Below are 19641 nucleotides of genomic sequence, written 5' to 3' on the forward strand. Positions count from 1 at the left end.
TATTTTTGATCCTGTGATCACGTTTTGGGGGCTGGCCATTCGGCCATGCCTGGACCTTTCTCTTATGTATTTTCAACGGTAGAGTTTCTGCACTCCATAGATTAAGGTGTGGAGCTCTGCTGTTCCTCAGAGATTAATGCAAAGTACTACTGTTTTTCTATTCAATTCAACTTATTCCGCTTCTAAGATATTCATTCACACTTCAACCTGAATGTGATGAACATGACAATCATCATCATTCCTTATGAACGCGTGCCTGACAACCACTTCCGTTCTACCTTAGATTGAATGGGTATCTCTTGGATCTCTTAATCAGAATCTTCGTGGTGTAAGCTAGATTGATGGTAGCATTCATGAGAGTCCGGAAAGTCTAAACCTTGTCTGTGGTATTCCGAGTAGGACTCTGGGATTGAATGACTGTGACGAACTTCAAACTCGCGAGTGCTGGGCATAGTGACAGACGCAAAAGGAGGGTGAATCCTATTCCAGTATGATCGAGAACCTCAGATGATTAGCCGTGCTGTGACAGAGCATTTGGACCATTTTCACAAGAGGATGGGATGTAGCCATTGACAACGGTGATGCCCTTACATAAAGCCAGCCATGGAAAGGAGTAAGACTGATTGGATGAAGACAGCAGGAAAGCAGAGGTTTAGAGGGACGAAAGCATCTCCATGCATTTATCTGAAATTCTCACCAAGGATTTACATAAGTATTTCTATCCCTATTTTATTATTAATATTCGAAAACTCCATAACCTTTTGATATCCGCCTGACTGAGATTTACAAGATGACCATAGCTTGCTTCATACCAACAATCTCCGTGGGATCAACCCTTACTCACGTAAGGTTTATTACTTGGACGACCCAGTACACTTGCTGGTTAGTTGTGCGAAGTTGTGATAAAAAGTTGAGATTACAATTGAGCGCACCATGTTGATGGCGCCATTGATGATCACAATTTTGTGCACCAGTGTACATACCTGTTTAGCCCCACCATGTCTCAGGACCATCGATAGTTGGACAGCAACCTCATTTGTAGTGTCATCCTGCCCTAATACAGTCCATCCCATCAGTCAGTATCCCTGTTCTACAAGGTGCAGTTAGGCAAAGTTATCACTTCAAACCTTCATACAGAAAGGTTTGGATGGTAAAGCAAAAGGCAATTATGCATATATATGGTGATTGAGAGGAGTGATATAATAAGGTGCTGAGGTTGCTCCAAGCATTATAGAGTTGTTGTCCTGGAAAAATATGTGATTTTAGGGCCGTACCATACTACGATAGGCACTTGGTGGTCCGCGACTGCAGCCGATTTAATAAGGTATTTTGGGTCTTTCCTACTTGTGTAGAGGATTTCAAGCATTGTAAGCCCTTCATCTCCATCGATGGCACGCATATGTATGGCAAATATGTTGGTGTGTTGCTAATTGGAGTGGCACAAGACAATAATAGTAATATCCTTCATGTGGCGTTTCCAATTGTTGAGTTTGAGATTGTGTCCTGGTCATTCTTCCTTACCAACTTGAGACGCATGTGACACCACAAGATGGCCTGTTGGTTATATTTGATAAATCACAGGCGATCAAGGCTGCATTGAGAGCCAACGATAGTGGTTGGAACCCTCGTAGAGCATTCCATGCTTATTGTTAGGCACATGGCCATGAACTTCATGTCTCATTTCAAATCTGCCAAGGGCAAGTGATATCTCATAAATGCTGCTTATAGTCCAAGCAAGGCTGGGTACATGTGGTACATGGATGCCTTAAGAGGTTTGTCACGTGAGATGGCAGACTGGGCTGGTAGATTTAACAAGAAAATATGGTTACAACACTGTGATGGCAGTCGCAGGTTTGGACACATGACAATGAACCTCTCTGAATGCATGAATGTTGTACTTAAGGGTACGCATTATTTACTGACTATGACCATTGTGCGATGCACTTATGAGAGGCTTCATCAATTGTTCGTCAGAAAGGGCAGGAAGGCACAGGCACAGCTGGCCGCAGGGAATCAATTTTCTCAATGGCTAATAGCTGCTGTCGAGAAGAACATGGAGAGAATCTCCAAGATGCGTGTTATGTACTGCAACAGAAGTGCCTCAGTATTTGTGGTGGAAGAGTTAGAGCCTTTTGAGGGTTGGTCTCAAGGTTCATTCCGTGTTCGGTTGAGTGTGGGCATGTGTGACTGTGGTATTTTTCAGTCACTTCATTTACCATGACGTCATGCACTTATTGCTTGTGCCGCCGTAAGTGTCGAGTGGGGGACATATGTTCATCCGGTGTACAGGCAAGAGGTTGTATTCAAGGTGTAAGAGATAGAGATCCTACTGATACTAGACGAGAAGTTGCAGCCGAAGTGGTACAGGACACAGTTGCATCCTAATCCTGCCATGCGCAGGAAAGCAACCGGCAGACCAGTTTCCACGAGATTTCGTAACGAAATGGATGTGGGAGAGCGCCAAGAAAAATGGTGTAGGTTATGCAAGCAAATAGGGCATACTCAGAGAGGCTATCCCAATCAACCCACAGATAAAACTTAGCAGTGTCGTATTTGTTGCCGTATATCGTTTGCATTGTTCGTGTCCTACATTTGTTGGATGTCATTTGCGATTGTTTTTTATTTAGTTCGTTTATATTTACTTGAATGCAAAATTTGAATAACTATTAGAGTTACTTTGTTCATGTAAACTTCAAATGAGTTTATAAACTAATAGATGACGGTGAATAAAATTTAAAAATTCCAATAAATTAAATAAAGTATGGAGATACAAACTGAATAACATAGATAACACAAGTTACATAAGACATGCATACAAAAATAAATAAATTACAAAAGACAGTTTGAATCATACAAAAAGCAACACAACAACATTATCAATGTTGGTCAGACGGGTAATGCAAGCGATGTCTAGTGCCACAGGGTGCAGGTTGTGCCTGTCAAGAGGGTCTGCTAGGTCGTGGAATCAGAGGAGGTTGTGTGCGGTAAGGGATCCTATGAGTGTGGTGGAGGCGGTGGGTGTGGTGGATGATGAGGGGCAATGTGAGTATCATAGTACTGGACATGAGAATATGGTTGTGTCTGATACTGAAGCTGGCCTGTGGAAAACATGGTGGTGGCGGGATCGGCTGGGATGCAGTCATCAACTGCTCATAATTGACGATAGGGATGATGCATACTGAGAATCAGGGTGGACATCTGTGCCGTATGAGGTGGAAGGCCCATGTGACAAGTATGGTACCCAAACTGAGGTAGATACAGGAGTAGACGAATGATGATGACCCTGTCTAAGACTCTGCTCTCTGCCCATGCAAAACTGCTCCGTGATACGTTGCATGGTCTGCTGGTCAGTGGAATGAATTTGGAATGCCTCATCGACCATGGAGGCCTTGTGACGACTGCTCGATGCCCCGAGATCCACCCAGCCAGGTGGGGACGCAAAAGGATTGTCCCGAACTGGCTGTGACTGTGACCCTGGTGGTGGTGGAGGCGGGGGTGGAGGTGGTGAGTCCTCGTAGCCGGGTGGTATGTCACCATTGTAAAATCAGGTTAAATTATAATTAATAAATTAATTATGAGCCAAGAATATTAAGAATTTAAAATTTATAATTTAGAAAAGTGAAAATAATTAGACTACGAATTAAAATGCTAATCTTAAAGATTTTGACCCAAAATTGGATCAATGGGCTAAAATAAGTGAACCGGGCCTAAGTGGGCCCAAGCCCACATATATAACTCCAATAATAAGCAAACATTCAATCACTCCCCCTTTTTTTGAGTTGTGTTCCATGGAGAAGAGACTGAAGGGAAGAATACAAAACCTTGTCACTATTCATTTTTAAATTTCATTGCCCATAACTTTTGAATCCAAAGCTCCGATTGACGAGCAGTTTATGACCACACGTTTGACTCAGAATCTTCTTCGATTTTATCTGAACAAAGTAGTAAGAAACTCAAAATTTTTCAGACAGTTCTTCCTTCTATTCGATTTCGAATTTTTGGTTTGAGTTTTGAGAAAATCTTGAATTTTTTATGTTTAGGGGAGGTTCAACCTTGAGTTCTAATAGAGTTTTAAACCAAGGTTGTGTAAGACAAGGTAAGAAATCTCAATTTTCCAAAATTTCCCATTTTATGTGAAGAACCTAGGATGAATTATGTAAATTATGTGATTAGATGAAATAGAGCTTGTTTGGATTTAATTTTGAGAAGAAGCGAAACTAGCTCGGTGTATTTTGGTGCAAAATTGGAGACAGCCTTGGTATGGCTCGGAAAAAAATCAAAGTGTTAGAGGAACCTCCGTCTAAGAGGTACATATTTTAGTTTCGAGTAGGCATTATGTAAAATTATGTAAATACCTAGGATAATTGTCTCTAGGATAGGATTGAATGAATTTTAGTTGTGATTATGATTAGTTGAGTGGATATGTGTATGAGTATGATTATGAGTTGAATTGTTATGGTATGTTTGATTAGGAGGATGATTTATGTGGATATTGAGCCGGAGGGCGAGATAGGGTGAGATATTCTCTATATGGTAAGTCACGATAAGTGGTGGTGTTACCTCGTTGCAATATGTTGAAATAATGATGATGATGGGTGATGTTTAGTGTGAATGTGAATTTTGGATGTATAAGTATTGCTTGTTGTGTTTTGAATGGATAATTTGATTGATTGGGATATATATAAGTTAGAATTGTTGTGATTAGGCTTGGAATGATTGAGGGTTGATGATTGAGTATTTGTCATGTTTAGAAAGGGTATTGGAGTGATTTGAACCAAGTTAGATTTAAAGAATTTGTCAAAATGAGTATTGTGCAATATTTGGTAAAACTAATTTTTTACCAACTTCGACGAGTCATGACTTGGCGCTCGGAGTTTGGAATCGAATGAAATTAGTCTTAATTTAATGCTAGATAAAAGATCTTTAAAACTATATAAGGATGAGAGAAAACGGAATTTTGTAGAAGAAGTTATGAATGTTTAAAAATTGAGGTTTAGAGTTGAAATATGAAATGTTGCAGAAAATCAGAATTTTGGCATGTGTGCCCATGCACACAATGGTGCCCACGCACGAGACAGAGCAAGTGTAAGTGCTCATGCGTACACACGAGTGTGTGCGTACGTATGACAAGGAAATTGTGCAAGTTGTGCGTACTCACGATAGTGTGTGTACACACAAGCTGGGAGTTGCATTCGGGTCCGTGCATACGCACAAGTCTTGTTTTCACACTTAAACTCTGTTTTTAACTGTTTGACTTTCCCGACAAGTTTGTAAACTTCCATAACTCCTAATTAAGGTCCGACAACTAGTTTGCAGGCTTGAAAACGAGTGTGAACTTATGGATTTTAATAAATTGATGTTTTAGAAGAGGTTGTGGATTAAACTGAATGATTATTGATGAAGGCTTGTGGCTAATGTAATTGAGTAAAGATCTTGATGTGAACTGAATTGAGATGTATTATGGCAAGGTCAGTAGTATAACCTACTTCCATATGGATTGATCTTACTCTTGGCAAGGACTCGGCAAGGACGGTGGTGAATCCCACCTGTGCTGAGCTGAGTTATGCCAAAACAAGGACCGTGGTTGATCTAGCTTGTTTCGTGGCTCGCTCTGTCTACGAGGTGTACAGGACACTCACTTTGCGAGATATACAGGAAATGCTGTCTGCGAGGTGTATAGGACACTCACCCTGTGAGATACATATTATACATATATGCGAGAATACAGCAGCGGGATAATGTCTAGGTTAGCTACCGGATGTATTGGGTTCTGATATTGTAACCATCATGTGAGCTCATGGCCAGTAGAACATGCATGCATCATATGCATTTATGTGAAATTATTTCAGTGTGCCTTGTTTTGATTTGCCTACTTGTATATCTTTACTTAATCGCTAATTTTTGTATATGTTATAGCTATTCTTGATTGTGTTTGTACCCTATTATTTGTGTTTGCATCTATTGGTTACAATTACTGAAATCAATACTAAAATTCTGTGGTATTGAATTGAAAAGAGACAGGATGAGTGGAGTGTGGATGAGACTACGATTTGGACCATGAACATAGTGAAGTATGTAGAGTGTTTTATCTGGTTTTGGATTAGTATAACCCTTGGCTTGGATTTTGGATGTTGGAGCTTAGGATTACCTGGTGGGTTTGGGTAGGTTTACATCGTCTCTATTTGGAACTATTACCCTGCTGGGAACCTGTTGGTTCTCATCCATTTTGGGAATTTTCTGTTTTCAGATACAGGACGTGACATACCTCGCTGAGGTTACTGTCGGGCGAAAAAATTCGACAATAACTAATTACTAGCGAGATTTATACCGTCGGATTACTTCCGACAGTAAACCTGCCGGTAATTAACTTACCGTCGAATTTATTCGTTTTTCCAACAATAATTTCAACAGTACTCAATGTTTTTTTTATAGTGTGTATTTTTTCCTATACTTCGTGTGCAAATTGATAACCAATGACCCTATGCTTGAAGGAGGCATCCATAAATGCAAAAAATTAGGAATTTATTTTGTAATCATCTGTCCTCCATTCTTTATACTGCTTTGTCTTTATTCCCATGAGTTCATCAGCCGTGCTTGCAAAACGAGTTAGAATCTAATTCTTGTCTAGATGATCTTGCAATTCTTGACTGCAAATTAGGGACGAATCTACTTATATTGTAGTGGGGGCAAGTACCCCACTACAATTTGAAATTTTTTTGAATAGTACAAAATAATAATAATATTTATTTGTCCCTATTAAATTATTAAATTTGACTTCACAATAATTTTTTATTCAACTTTTGATAGTCAATTTAAAAACTTCATATTAGATGTGCATTATAATGATAAATTTTCAAATTTAAATGAGATTGGTGTTCTTTCTTAGAAATCGACTTGAAAGAATATTATCTATCCATTGGTATTTTTTTCTTTTGAAATTAGTTTTATTTTTTTTCATAACGATTACACTAATTGAATAAACTTTTTCAACTATGAATATCATTAAGATCAGAGCTAATTGTATGAAAGATGGATTTTAAATATTTTTAAATAATTATTTAACAATATATATATATATATATATAAAGAGACATTTTGACTATATTGTCAATGAAAAATTATTCAATTTTTTAAAAATATGAAATATAAAAAAATAATTCTAAATTATATATTATTATTTAAATTACTATTTTAATTTTTTAATTTGTAATTAGATATTTTGAAGACTAATTATATTTTATAATAACAAAATATAATTATATCAACAATTATGTTACGTATACATAAAAAATAATTATTTGTACAAAATAAATTTTAAAATATAAAATATATATTAAAAATAAATTAAATAATATATATATTTATATATAAATCTATAATAGATAATTTAATAGTTAATTTTTTATATAAATATAATATTTTTTATTATAAAAATTATCATATTATATATATTTTACTCCATTATCAAAATTTTCTGGATCCGTAGTTGAATAGTAATCATAGCTTGATGGCGCCATGTGAAAAATTGTTTTCTGAGAGATTGTCAGCAAGAGAATAGCAAGTGGTTTCGTTGAATTTGATGCAACAAGATTCATGATTTGAGCAGAATTTTTGTTGTTGTTTTTGATGGTGGGATCAATATTTTTTATTGTTTCTGAATTTTCTTCCATGGAATTGTACTAGCTCTAGAGAAAGAGAGTATTAATTATTGAAGTAAAACTATTCTATTAAAGAGTAATTTAAAGATAGTTCTCTAATATAAGGAATTATATTATTTATAGTAGTAGTAGTTATGCTATAACTACTTTCTGTTTTCAGGTACACCATATATAGCGTAAATTCATATCATCTAGCAATAATATATATATATATATATATATATATATATATATATATATATATATATATATATATTATTGCTAGTATATATTGTGAAAAAAATTAGAGTAGTAAACTACTAAAATGATACTAAAAAATTTACATCGTTGATAAAACGAATTTTAAAAAATGCTAACGATAATAAGTCTCTAAAAGATTTAAAAAGGCTACAAAATAATTAAATATTAAATATATATTCTAAAAAATAATTTTAGAGATCAAATTTTGATATAAATTTTTACAATCATCTTTAGAAAAATAATATTTTTTATTTTTAAAATTTGGTAATTTTTAATCAAGTGAAATTTTTTTAAAAAATTATTATAAATGACCAATTTTTTTTTTTTAAATAAAAAAATTTAGAGATTAAATTTTGTTTTGAATTTTTTCTATGTATTTTTTAAATATTTATTCAAATATCGTCACAAATTTAGATTTAATAATAAGTTGTTTGTCAAATATAAAATTTTTGATATTTAAAAAATATAATATTTATTGATAATTTTTTTTATTTTTAAATTATTTAAAGACTATTTTATCAATAATATTTTTAAAGAGTCATTTTGTCAATGGTTAAATTTTTTGAATACGTACCAAATTAGTAGTTAATCCAAAAAAAATATATATTTAAAATTGCTGACCTCATTAAAAGAGGCGACGGAAATGGATAATATTTCTTTTATCTACTGTATTACATTTTGTTAATAAAAGCAAATGGTTAATATAATGTGAAAATACAATCACCCAAGCTATATACACTAGACACGTATCTATATATAATTTAAATTGCAACTCATTTTAAGCAAAAGCGTTAAGATACCATTATTTACATACCATATTATATTAGCTTAAACATTTTAGAATAAATATTTTTTTTAAAAAAAATCTTTAATATATTATGTAGGCTTAGTTTGATCAAATATTTAATTAAATATTCAATCGTTATTCATTATGGTGTTGCCCATCCAATATATGGTACGTTTTAATTTTAGCTTAACATAATGTGGTAATGTAATTACCTAAAAAATTCTCAGAAAAGAGCAATTTATTTTTAGGGCGGTTAAGGAATTTTTTTTTAAATAAATAAAATAAATATTTTATTTATTAAAATAGACTATTTATAATATTTTTATCAAAATGTATTCTATGTCTTATTTCGTTTATAATATATTATTTTGTGTAAACAAAATAAAGCATGAAATAAGGTGGCCATATCACGTTTGTACACATAATGTATGTGTAACGCCTTTATTTCATTTATAGTGTAAACAAAATACGTATAGTATTATTTCGTTTACACTGTAAATGAAATAAGACTGAACGAGACTTATATATATGCATTTTGTCCATAGAGGCTGTTTATACCTTAAACCATCAATTTCTTCAACTTTTCTCCAACTTTTTACTCTTCTCTAATAAAATTTACGAATTACTTCAAGATTATGACGTATGCCGATAATTATGATGCGGACATCAATCGACTGAATGCGACGTGGCACATTAATGGAACGACCAACTTTAAGGTTGGTGTTCTTCGTTTTATATTTATGTTAAACCATAAATGTGTTGCCATAGTTAGAGTATTTTTGTAGAAGTAGTATACAGTATGAGAAACATCGACAATGGGGTGATATTTGAGTGTGAGAATCTGTTACTATTGCACACTTGGCACATAAGTTTGTTGTCCGAGTTGAAAAGTTTAAGCAACCTTGGTGGCATAGGGAGAAGAGAGATCGGAAGGATGGGGTATAGGTTGCTAGCACCATCAGGTAATGGCGTTTTTTGGTTTCGACGGTTTCGCCTCTAGGGCGACGAGTATATGCAACTCATGTTTGACTCCACGGAAGAATCATGGCAGAACAAGTGATGGAGCTTTCCGCCGAAGTTGGTGATGTTGGTGGTGGTGATTCTGTACACTCGACCTTTGTGCAGGATGACCCACCTCTCGCACCACCACCGACTCATGTTGCCAGTCCAGTGGAAGAAACAGAGATGGGTGAGGAAGACTCCGACGAAGAGTACGTTGTGGATAGCAATGATAGTGATTCTTCTAAAGATGATGATGAGGAAGAATTTGTACCGGAGACACTGCTGAGACAGTAGTGCGCTATGTTTTGCCTACCCCCCACCCGATTCCGGTGCCATCGGATGTACCAAGTCACTATCATACATTAGATCTACATGTCATGCATGAGAAATCTATGTTTTCTAACACCAGGAAAGAGGATTACAACTTAGACGGTGGGGTAAAGTTTTGGGTCGGCCACAGATTCAAATGTAGAGATGCAATAATGCAGGGGGTGAAAAACTATAGTATTCACAGAAGTGCTGAGTACTGAGTGGTCGAATCGGACCGATTAAAGTACCATGTGCATTACCATCAAGATGCAAATGGATGTCCCTGAAGTCTCTGTGTTGTCCTCAGACAGAACTTCAGATACTGGTGAGTTCAAGTTTAACTGTGGCGTACTTACTCATTTATGATTGCTATATATTGAGTAGTTTCCAACCATGAATGTTTTATTTCGTTAGGGAGGTTCGGAAGGTTGGTGAAGCGCATACTTGTTTAATACCCACCATGTCGCAAGACCATCGATAGTTAGACAGTAGCCTCATCTACAAGGTCATTCTGTCATCGATACAGTCTAACCCATCCGTCAGTATCCCTATCCTGCAAGGTGCAGTCCGGCAGAGCTATCACTTCAAACCCTCGTATAGAAAGGTCTGGATGGCGAAGTAGAAGGCAATTGCGTAGATTTACAAAGACTGGGAGGAGTCATACAACAAGGTGCCGAAGCTATTGCAGGCACTGCAGAGTTGTTATCCGGAAACTATTTATGAGCTTATGGCTATACCTCACTACGATGGGCACCTTCTGGTCCGTGACTGTTGTATGTTTGACAAAGTCTTTTGGGCTTTCCTATCCTGTGTTGAGGCTTTCAAGCATTGCAAGCCGTTTATTCTGTCGATGGCACGCATTTGTATGGCAGATATGGTGGTGTGTTGCTTATTGCAGTGGCTTAAGACGGCAACAGCAATATCCTACCTATTGCTTTTGCAATTGTGGAGTCCGAGAGTATGGAGTCATGGTCGTTCTTCCTGACAAATCTGAGACAACATGTCACCCCACAGGAAGGCCTGTTGATTATTTCTGATAGATCATAGGCGATCAAGGCTACATGAAGACCGATGATAATGGTTGGCAACCTCTTAGGGCGTTCTACGCTTATTGTATTAGACACATGGCCGCAAACTTTATGTCTAGTTTCGAGTCGACTGAGGGCAAGCGATACCTTATAAACGCCGCTTATAGTCCAAGCAAAGCTGGGTACGAGTGGTACATGGATGCCTTGAGATTTTTGTCGCGAGAGATGGCAAACTATACTGGTCATTTCAACAAAGAGATATGGCTACAACACTGCGACTGCGGTCGCCGATTTGATCATTGATAAACCACTATTTTGCGGTTTATTTTGTATTGAATTGAGTGGATTTTATCTATTATTCTCACCCTTATTCATATATTTCGCATGTTTTACATTTTCCTTCCTAATTTTGTGCTATGATTGAGAACATGCTTCTTTGGCCTTAAATTTGCTAAATTTAATCCTCTCTTATTACCATTTGATGCCGTGATATGTGTGTTAAGTGTTTTCAGGATTTATAGGGCAGGAGTGACTTAGAGGATGGAAAAGAAGCATGCAAAAGTGGAAGAAAGACAAGAAATTGAAGTTTTGAGAATCTGGTAGCAACGCGCACGCATGGACGATGCGTATGCGTGACTGGTGTAGAAGACAAATGATGCACAGGCGTGGCTGACGCCTACGCGTGGCTGACACCTACGCGTGGCCAATGAAAAGTTCAACGACACATATGCGTGGCTGACGTGTACGCGTGACAGAGCGTCACGTGCTCCAATTAACAGAAAACGCTGGGGGCAATTTCTGGGCTGATTTGGACCCAGTTTCAGGCCCGAAAATACAGATTAGAGGCTGCAGAGTGGAGTTGGAAGGGGGAATAATTCATTCACTTTTCATTCATACATAATTTTAGGTTTTGATGTAGTTTTCTAGAGAGAGAAGCTCTCTCCTCTCTCTAGGTTTAGGGTTTCTTCTTCCAATTTCTCTTTATGTTCAGGTTCAATCTTACTTTAATTTAGTTTTTGTCTTACTTTTATTTGTTTAAGCACTTTAGTTCATCCTCTTCTCTTGTTAATTTTTTTTCGCCATTTTTATGTTTATGAGCTCTTGTTACGTTTGATTTCTTTTAATATAATTTATGTTTCCCATGTTTATTGTTACTCTCTTTAATTGTTAGTCATTGATGCTTGCAATTGGTTGTTTAGATTTAATATTCCTTGTTAATTTTCTATGTTTTTATTTTATGCCTTCCAAGTGTTTGATAAAATGCTTGGTTAGGTTTTAAATTAGATTTCTATGTTCTTAACTTGGATTGGTTATTTAGAGACTCTTGAGTTATCAAAAGTCTTTTGTTGAATGATATTGAAGATTGCCGGTTAGCTTGAACTTCACTAAATCTAGTCTCTCACTGTAAGTTGACTAGGACTTGTCAACTCAAGTTAATTGTATGCACTTGACCTTCCTTCATTGGTTAGAGGTTAACTAAGTGAAGGAAATTCGCTTTTACCATCACAATTGATGATGATAATAAGGATAGGACTTCTAATTCTCAATCCTTGCTAAGAGCTTTCTTAGTTATTAGTCTATTTTTCTCGCAATCTATATTTTCTTGTTCCTTATTTCAAAAACTCAAAAAGATACTTTCCCATAACCAATAATAAATACACTTCCCTGCAATTCCTTGAGAGACGACCCGATGTTTAAATACTTCAGTTAATTTTGTTGGGTTTGCTTAAGTGACAAACAATTTAAACATTGATTGAGGATAATTTGTTGGTTTAGAACTATACTTGCAACGTGACATTTTTGTGAAAATCTTTACCGACATTTTTCCTCCGTCAAGTTTTTGGCACCGTTGCCGGGGAATTGCAAATGTGTGCCTTATTATTGGTTATTGTGAATATTGTGAATATGTTTGCCTTTTTGTTTCTTTGTTAGTTTCTTCTAGTTTTAAGAGTTTATTTTCATTATTTCTTATTGGTTTTTATTTTTTTCTCTTGTTACTATGAATTCTCACCCCTTTGACTATGAGTATGGTTACAATTATGTTGTAGAAAGTGGAGATTACAATGAAGGCTTGCATCAAGGATGGGACACTTAAAGATGGGAGGAGCCACAAGGATTTGATCAACCTTCTTGGCAACAACCTCTTCCAATGTACTATGAGCAACAACCATTCCATGATGCATACCAAGACAATGGTTATGGTGGAACTCTTCGTGATAATCAACAACCACCACCATATACTTATGAATCCCCTCCTCAATATAGCCCTCAACCACCATACTCACAAGCCCCATGTTACCAAATACTTCCATATGACCCTAACCCATACCCACCATACCAACCACCTTATGAGCCACCATATATAGAACCACCCCAATTCCAACACAATTACTCCCAAGAACCACTACCTCCATATACACCATGTCCATATCCATCAATCCAAGAGCAATATGATCCTAATTATGTTAGCCTAGCGGAACAAGCGCCACGGGATCATTTTAAGGAGGCAATGGATCAACTTCAAGCAACCATCCATCAAATGGAGCGAGAGGAAAGCCGAAAAGCACACGAAGCTCTCATGGCTAACAAATCTCAACTTGAGAACAAGGGACTAAAGTGTGTTGTACAACAAGTGGAAAAGATGGAGAGTGTTGAACTGCCACATCCTTATCATGATGAACCACCCTCTTATCATGAACATTTCCTCCCAAGCAATGAACCCTCATATCCACTCCAATCTCCAATAGATAACACTCTTGGTGTTCTTATTCAAGGGCAAAGAGAGATACAATGGGAGGTATTAGAATTCACGGCTGCCTTGACTGAGGTAGTAAGTCGATTAGCTTCACAACGTTTGGACACTTAAAGTACACCCATGGCCGCATGTGGATAATCTAATGAATAGCGTAGCATGAAGAAGAGATTAGGAACTCCGGTGGAAAGTGAGGAATGTGACTTTGTATTGGAACAATTGGAGGAAGCTGTAATTGTTGCAGAGGAAGAAGTGGTCGAAGACTTAGGAGATGCTGAACCTCCATGGGAATCTAGAGTTGTAAAGTATTCCTCCAAGAAGCTTGAAATTGATGTTGAGAAGGGTAGTGCACAACCTCCAAGGCAATTCCCTATGAAGAATTTGACGGAATAGATCAAGAGGCAAGTTCCCTTGGTGATGATGATCATGAATCAAGCCATCCTAGTAATGAATTTGCATCCACAAGTGAACCCCTTGAGTTAGAAGAGCCTTCTCCTGATGGCATTGGAAGCGACATTGAGGTAGATTTCTTTCAACCTCATATTTATGATTTGAGTGACGGAGAAGAGTTGGATGAATTCAATGAAGAAGAGCTTGAAAGTGAAGAATCTTTTCAAAAGGTGGAAGTCCTTTGTCAAGATCGTTGGAGACTTCTCTACCTAGGTTGCTGTCTACTCCTTTATTTGGATGGGTAAAACTTATCTCTATTCGCTTTACTGTCCCACTTGAGTATGGTATTCTTGAAATAGATGGCCAAATTAGGAGGCTTTGTGGAATGAAGTGTAAGAGAAGGATGTTTAGTGGTTGGAGTTGCAAATCAAGACTCATCAAGGTTGAGATTTCAAGAGCTATATGCAAGGGTTGGACTAGTGATCAATTGGTGGGATCTAAGAGAAGAGTTTGGTACTTCATTGAGAATTTGGATTGCTTGCCACCCGGTTGGAACAATGATGATTCATTTAAAGATGGGTGTAGAAACAAGATTTGGGATCCCGGCATACAAGAGGATCAACTTTGGGAGCTCAAAGCTTGTGAAGAACCTCATCAAGGCTTGGTGAATTCACTTGGAAATGTTGGAGCATATTGGAAGTCCAAGTGTTGGTGGAAGTTTCAAGATGAGTTCAAGCACAACCAACCATGATAAAGAGCTCACCTAATGTCCAACTTAAGGACTTTAACTAAAAGTGTTAGGTGGGAGACACCCCACCATGGTAAATTCTTTCTAATTTCCCTTTTGTTTATATTAGTAATAAGTTAAATTTTTATTTTTAGTTATGTTTATTTAGTTTAATTTATGGTTTAGTTGTTTAATAATTTCTGGCGTTGCTATAAAAAAAAATACCACGCGTGCGCATGGTAGACACGCACGAGTAGAACCCCATAAAATGGACCATGCGAAAACGGTGCTGGGACGATGCGAGCGCGCGGCCTGGACAGAGAGTTGTGCCAGGACCGCACTGGTGGGGTGCCAGGTGCATAACCCAATCCACGCGTGCGCGTCACTGATGCGTACGTCTCATTTGCATTTTTTTTCCACCCATGTGTAGGCGTTAACGACGCGTGCGCGTTGACTCAAAATTTTGAATGTTCAGTACTACAAACAGAGAGTTGGGCTGCGGAGTGTTGTGCGCGGAGCACAGTTCACTTCCACGCGTACACGTGACTGACGCGTACACGTCACGTCCTTATCCTGCAACCCACGCATACGCGTGGGCGACGTTTACGCGCCGCTTCATGTTTTACTTCCTTAATATTTCTTCTCTCCTTTCTTCTTCTTTCTTCTCTCGTTCTTCTTCCTTTCTACCTTTCTTCTTCTTCATTCCTTTCCCTTCTTATCTTTATTCTCTCTCATTTATTGCATTTGCATACTTTCATTCATTGCATTTTAACTTTGTTGCTTGTTCTTATTTTCTTCTCTAAGTTTGATATTATACTATTGATTTTGACTGCTCTTACTCAATCGTTGCATATTTCTTGCATTGTTTTGGGTGCTTCTTGACTTGTCTGCTACTGGTGCACGAAATTGTGATCTCAGGCAACGGCACCAGAAACTCTGTACGCACGTCTTAATAAATCATTTTTCATTCACAACTTCGATACAACTAACTAGCAAGTGCACTGGGTCGTCCAAGTAATAAACCTTACGTGAGTAAGGGTCGATCCCACGGAGATTGTCGGCTTGAAGCAAGCTATGGTCACCTTGTAAATCTCAGTCAGGCGGATATCAAATAGTTATGGAGTTTTCGAATATTAATAATAAATAGACAGACAATAAAGATAGAAATACTTATGTATATCATTGGTGATAATTTCAGATAAGTGTATGGAGATGCGTTCGTTCCTCTGAACTTCTGCTTTCCTGCTGTCTTCATACAATCAATCGTACTCCTTTCCATGGCTGGCTTTATGTAAGGGCATCACCGTTGTCAATGGCTACATCCCATCCTCTTGTGAAAATAGTCCACATGCTCTGTTACAGCACGGCTAATCATCTGAGGTTCTCGATCATACTGGAATAGGATTCACCCTCCTTTTGCGTCTGTCACTACGCCCAGCACTCGCGAGTTTGAAGCTCGTCACAGTCATTCAATCCCTGAATCATACTCGGAATACCACAGACAAGGTTTAGACTTTCCGGATTCTCATGAATGCCACCATCAATCTAGCTTACACCACGAAGATTCTGATTAAGAGATCTAAGAGATACTCATTCAATCTAAGGTAGAACGGAAGTGGTTGTCAGGCACGCGTTCATAGGGAATGATGATGATTGTCACGTTCATCACATTCATGTTGAAGTGCGAATGAATATCTTAGAAGCAGAATAAGTTGAATTGAATAGAAAACAGTAGTACTTTGCATTAATTCCTGAAGAACAGCAGAGCTCCACACCTTAATCTATGGAGTGCAGAAACTCTACCGTTGAAAAATACATAAGTGAAAGGTTCAGGCATGGCCAAATGGCCAGCCCCCATGATCTAAGAACTAGGCGTCCAAAGATGTCTAATACAATAGTAAAAAGTCCTATTTATACTAAACTAGTTACTAGGGTTTACAGAAGTAAGTAATTGATGCATAAATCTACTTCCGGGGCCCACTTGGTGTGTGCTTGGGCTGAGCTTGAATGTTACACGTGTAGAGGTCAATCTTAGAGTTGAACGCCAATTTGTAACGTATTTCTGGCGTTCAACTCTGGCTTGTGACGTGTTTCTGGCGTTTAACTCCAGACAGCAGCGTAGAACTGGTGTTCAACGCCCTTTTACGTCGTCTAAACTCGGCCAAAGTATAGACTATTATATATTGCTGGAAAGCCCTTGATGTCTACCTTCCAACGCAATTGGAAGCGCACCATTTGAGTTCTGTAGCTCCAGAAAATCCACTTTGAGTGCAGAGAGGTCAGAATCCAACAGCATCAGCAGTCCTTCTTCAACCTCTGAATATGATTTTTGCTCAAGTCCCTCAATTTCAGCCAGAAAATACCTGAAATCACAGAAAAACACACAAACTCATAGTAAAGTCCAGAAATGTGAATTTAACATAAAAACTAATGAAAACATCCCTAAAAGTAACTAGATTCTACTAAAAAGATACTAAAAATAATGCCAAAAAGCGTATAAATTATCCGCTCATCAGCTACTTACTTAAAATGCCTTTCGCTTCTATTATTTTCTCACTCACATGTTGTAGCTACCATGTAGTTGAGAACCTCGGTATTACTTGGCATTAGCACACCCATATTTTATTTGTTTGCATATATTTGTTTGTGGGCTCTTCTTCTTCTTTCTTCTTCTCTCCTTTCAGGCTGGCCACCAAGAGGAAAAATGAAAAGTTTCTAACTGGGGCACAACAAGTCTCTCCGCACAATCTTTTGAGAAAGCTGATCGGCTCACGGATACCGTCGATAAGGAATTTCACAAGATTTTTCCGCGTTGCAAGTATAGTCCTCAACCGACAAATGATCCGCGAGTATCAAATTTAGAAGGAATTGGTTGTCACAAGTTCAACCCCAATAAAAATAACCGAAGTATTCAAACCTCGGGTCGTCTCACAAGGAATGGGAAAACATGTGCTTCAACATTGGTTAGAAATCCGGGGTTGCAAGTCATGAGCAAGAAATTAAACTAGGAGTCCTAACAAGCAAGTAATCTTGAGATGCAAGAAACTAATTCAATTAACTAAAGCAAGATGTAATTAATTCAAAACTAGTAAAATAACATCCAATGTAATTCTATTCTAAACTAACAAAGAAATCAAGATTTTTGGGGTTTTCAAATAAGAATGATAAAAGTAACTCTTGGCTAGACACGAGAATTGGGGTCACTATCCTTGTCTAATAACCATATCTTGACAATTATGAGGAACCAAACTCATTAAGTCTACTTCTATACTTGAAGTATGTTAAATGGTTTGGTCAACATCAACCCATAAGGTCCAACCTAACTACTAATTAACTTAGTAATAGGCTAGTGTCAATGGCTATCAAATTGACCACTGAGGGTTCCCAAATCATTAAATCCATTAGACCCAATGACTCAAGTTTACCCAAATCCCTTAGCCTAGGCTAAGAGTAAAGAGAACTACTCCATAATCAAAGGAAACATTTCATCAAACACATGGTAAGCATTAATAAAAGACTTATTCAAATTGTAATTAAATTGGAACTAACAAGTACCCACTAACAATTATCAACATACAATCACTCAAACAACACAATTAATCATAGAAATCATCAATGTAACAATAACAAATCAAGATCCACAAGATTCATGAAATGTGTATAAAATGATAAACAACAAGGAAACATAAAACTAACACAAGATCCAAACAAAATTATACTAGAGAATTCAAATTAAACAATTAAAACTAGTAATTAACAAGATCCAATTTAGAATTCAACAAGGGAAGATCAAATTAAAGCTAGATCTAGAGAGGAACAAGGGTTTCTCTCTCTAAAAGAACAAGAACCAAAAACTAGCCAAAAATTGTGTCTAAGTGTAAAATGATTGATCCCCCTTTCCCCTAGCATCCTTGGGTCTTTTACATGCAGAACCAGCTTGAATTTGGGCCTAATGAGCCTCAGAAATTGCCAGGCACAATTTCCTTTAATGAGGTCATGTGTAGCTTTCTGCGCGTGCGCGCCATGCGTGCGTGCGCGCCGATTGCTTTTGTGATCCACGCGTGCACGCCATGTGCGCATGCGCGTCGGTGGAATTTCTCTGATCCACGCGGATGCGTCCATCCTTGCGTGCCGCTTTCAGCTATCCTCATCCACGCGTGCACGCGAGGTGCCCGTGCGCGCCCATGCTGAATTTCCCAAAATCCAAACCTTCATGTTTCTTCCTTGTTTCTTTCTTCTAGGCCATTCTTATCCTATAAATCCTGAAATCACTTAACAAATACATCACGGCATCAAATGGCAATAGAAGAGGATCAAAATATAGCAATTCTAAGGCAAAATAAGCATGTTTTTCATCATGAAGCAAAATTAGGAAGAGAACACAAAACCATGCAATTCTAGTGAATAAGTGTGAAAAATATTGACAAAAACCCCCAAATTCTACACAATATAAATAACAAAATTGAGGTTTATCAAATCTCCCCACACTTAAACCAAGCATGCCCTCATGCTTAAAAATAAAAAGACCAAAGATCATGGTAAGAAAGGGTTTATGAAGTGCAAACTACCTAAATGAATGCATGCAACTAAAGTAAAATCATCTATCTACTTGGTCAAGGGTAAATCTATCCTCCAAGAACACATATGAGCATACGGGGTGAAAATGCTACGTAGTTCATGAATCCTACCAATTTGAACATCAACATGAAGTGCATATAATTTGCTAGATGAACGCTTGTGAAAGCTGG

Source organism: Arachis hypogaea, chromosome 12 (assembly GCF_003086295.3).
Source record: "Arachis hypogaea cultivar Tifrunner chromosome 12, arahy.Tifrunner.gnm2.J5K5, whole genome shotgun sequence".
Classification (NCBI taxonomy): Eukaryota; Viridiplantae; Streptophyta; class Magnoliopsida; order Fabales; family Fabaceae; genus Arachis; species Arachis hypogaea.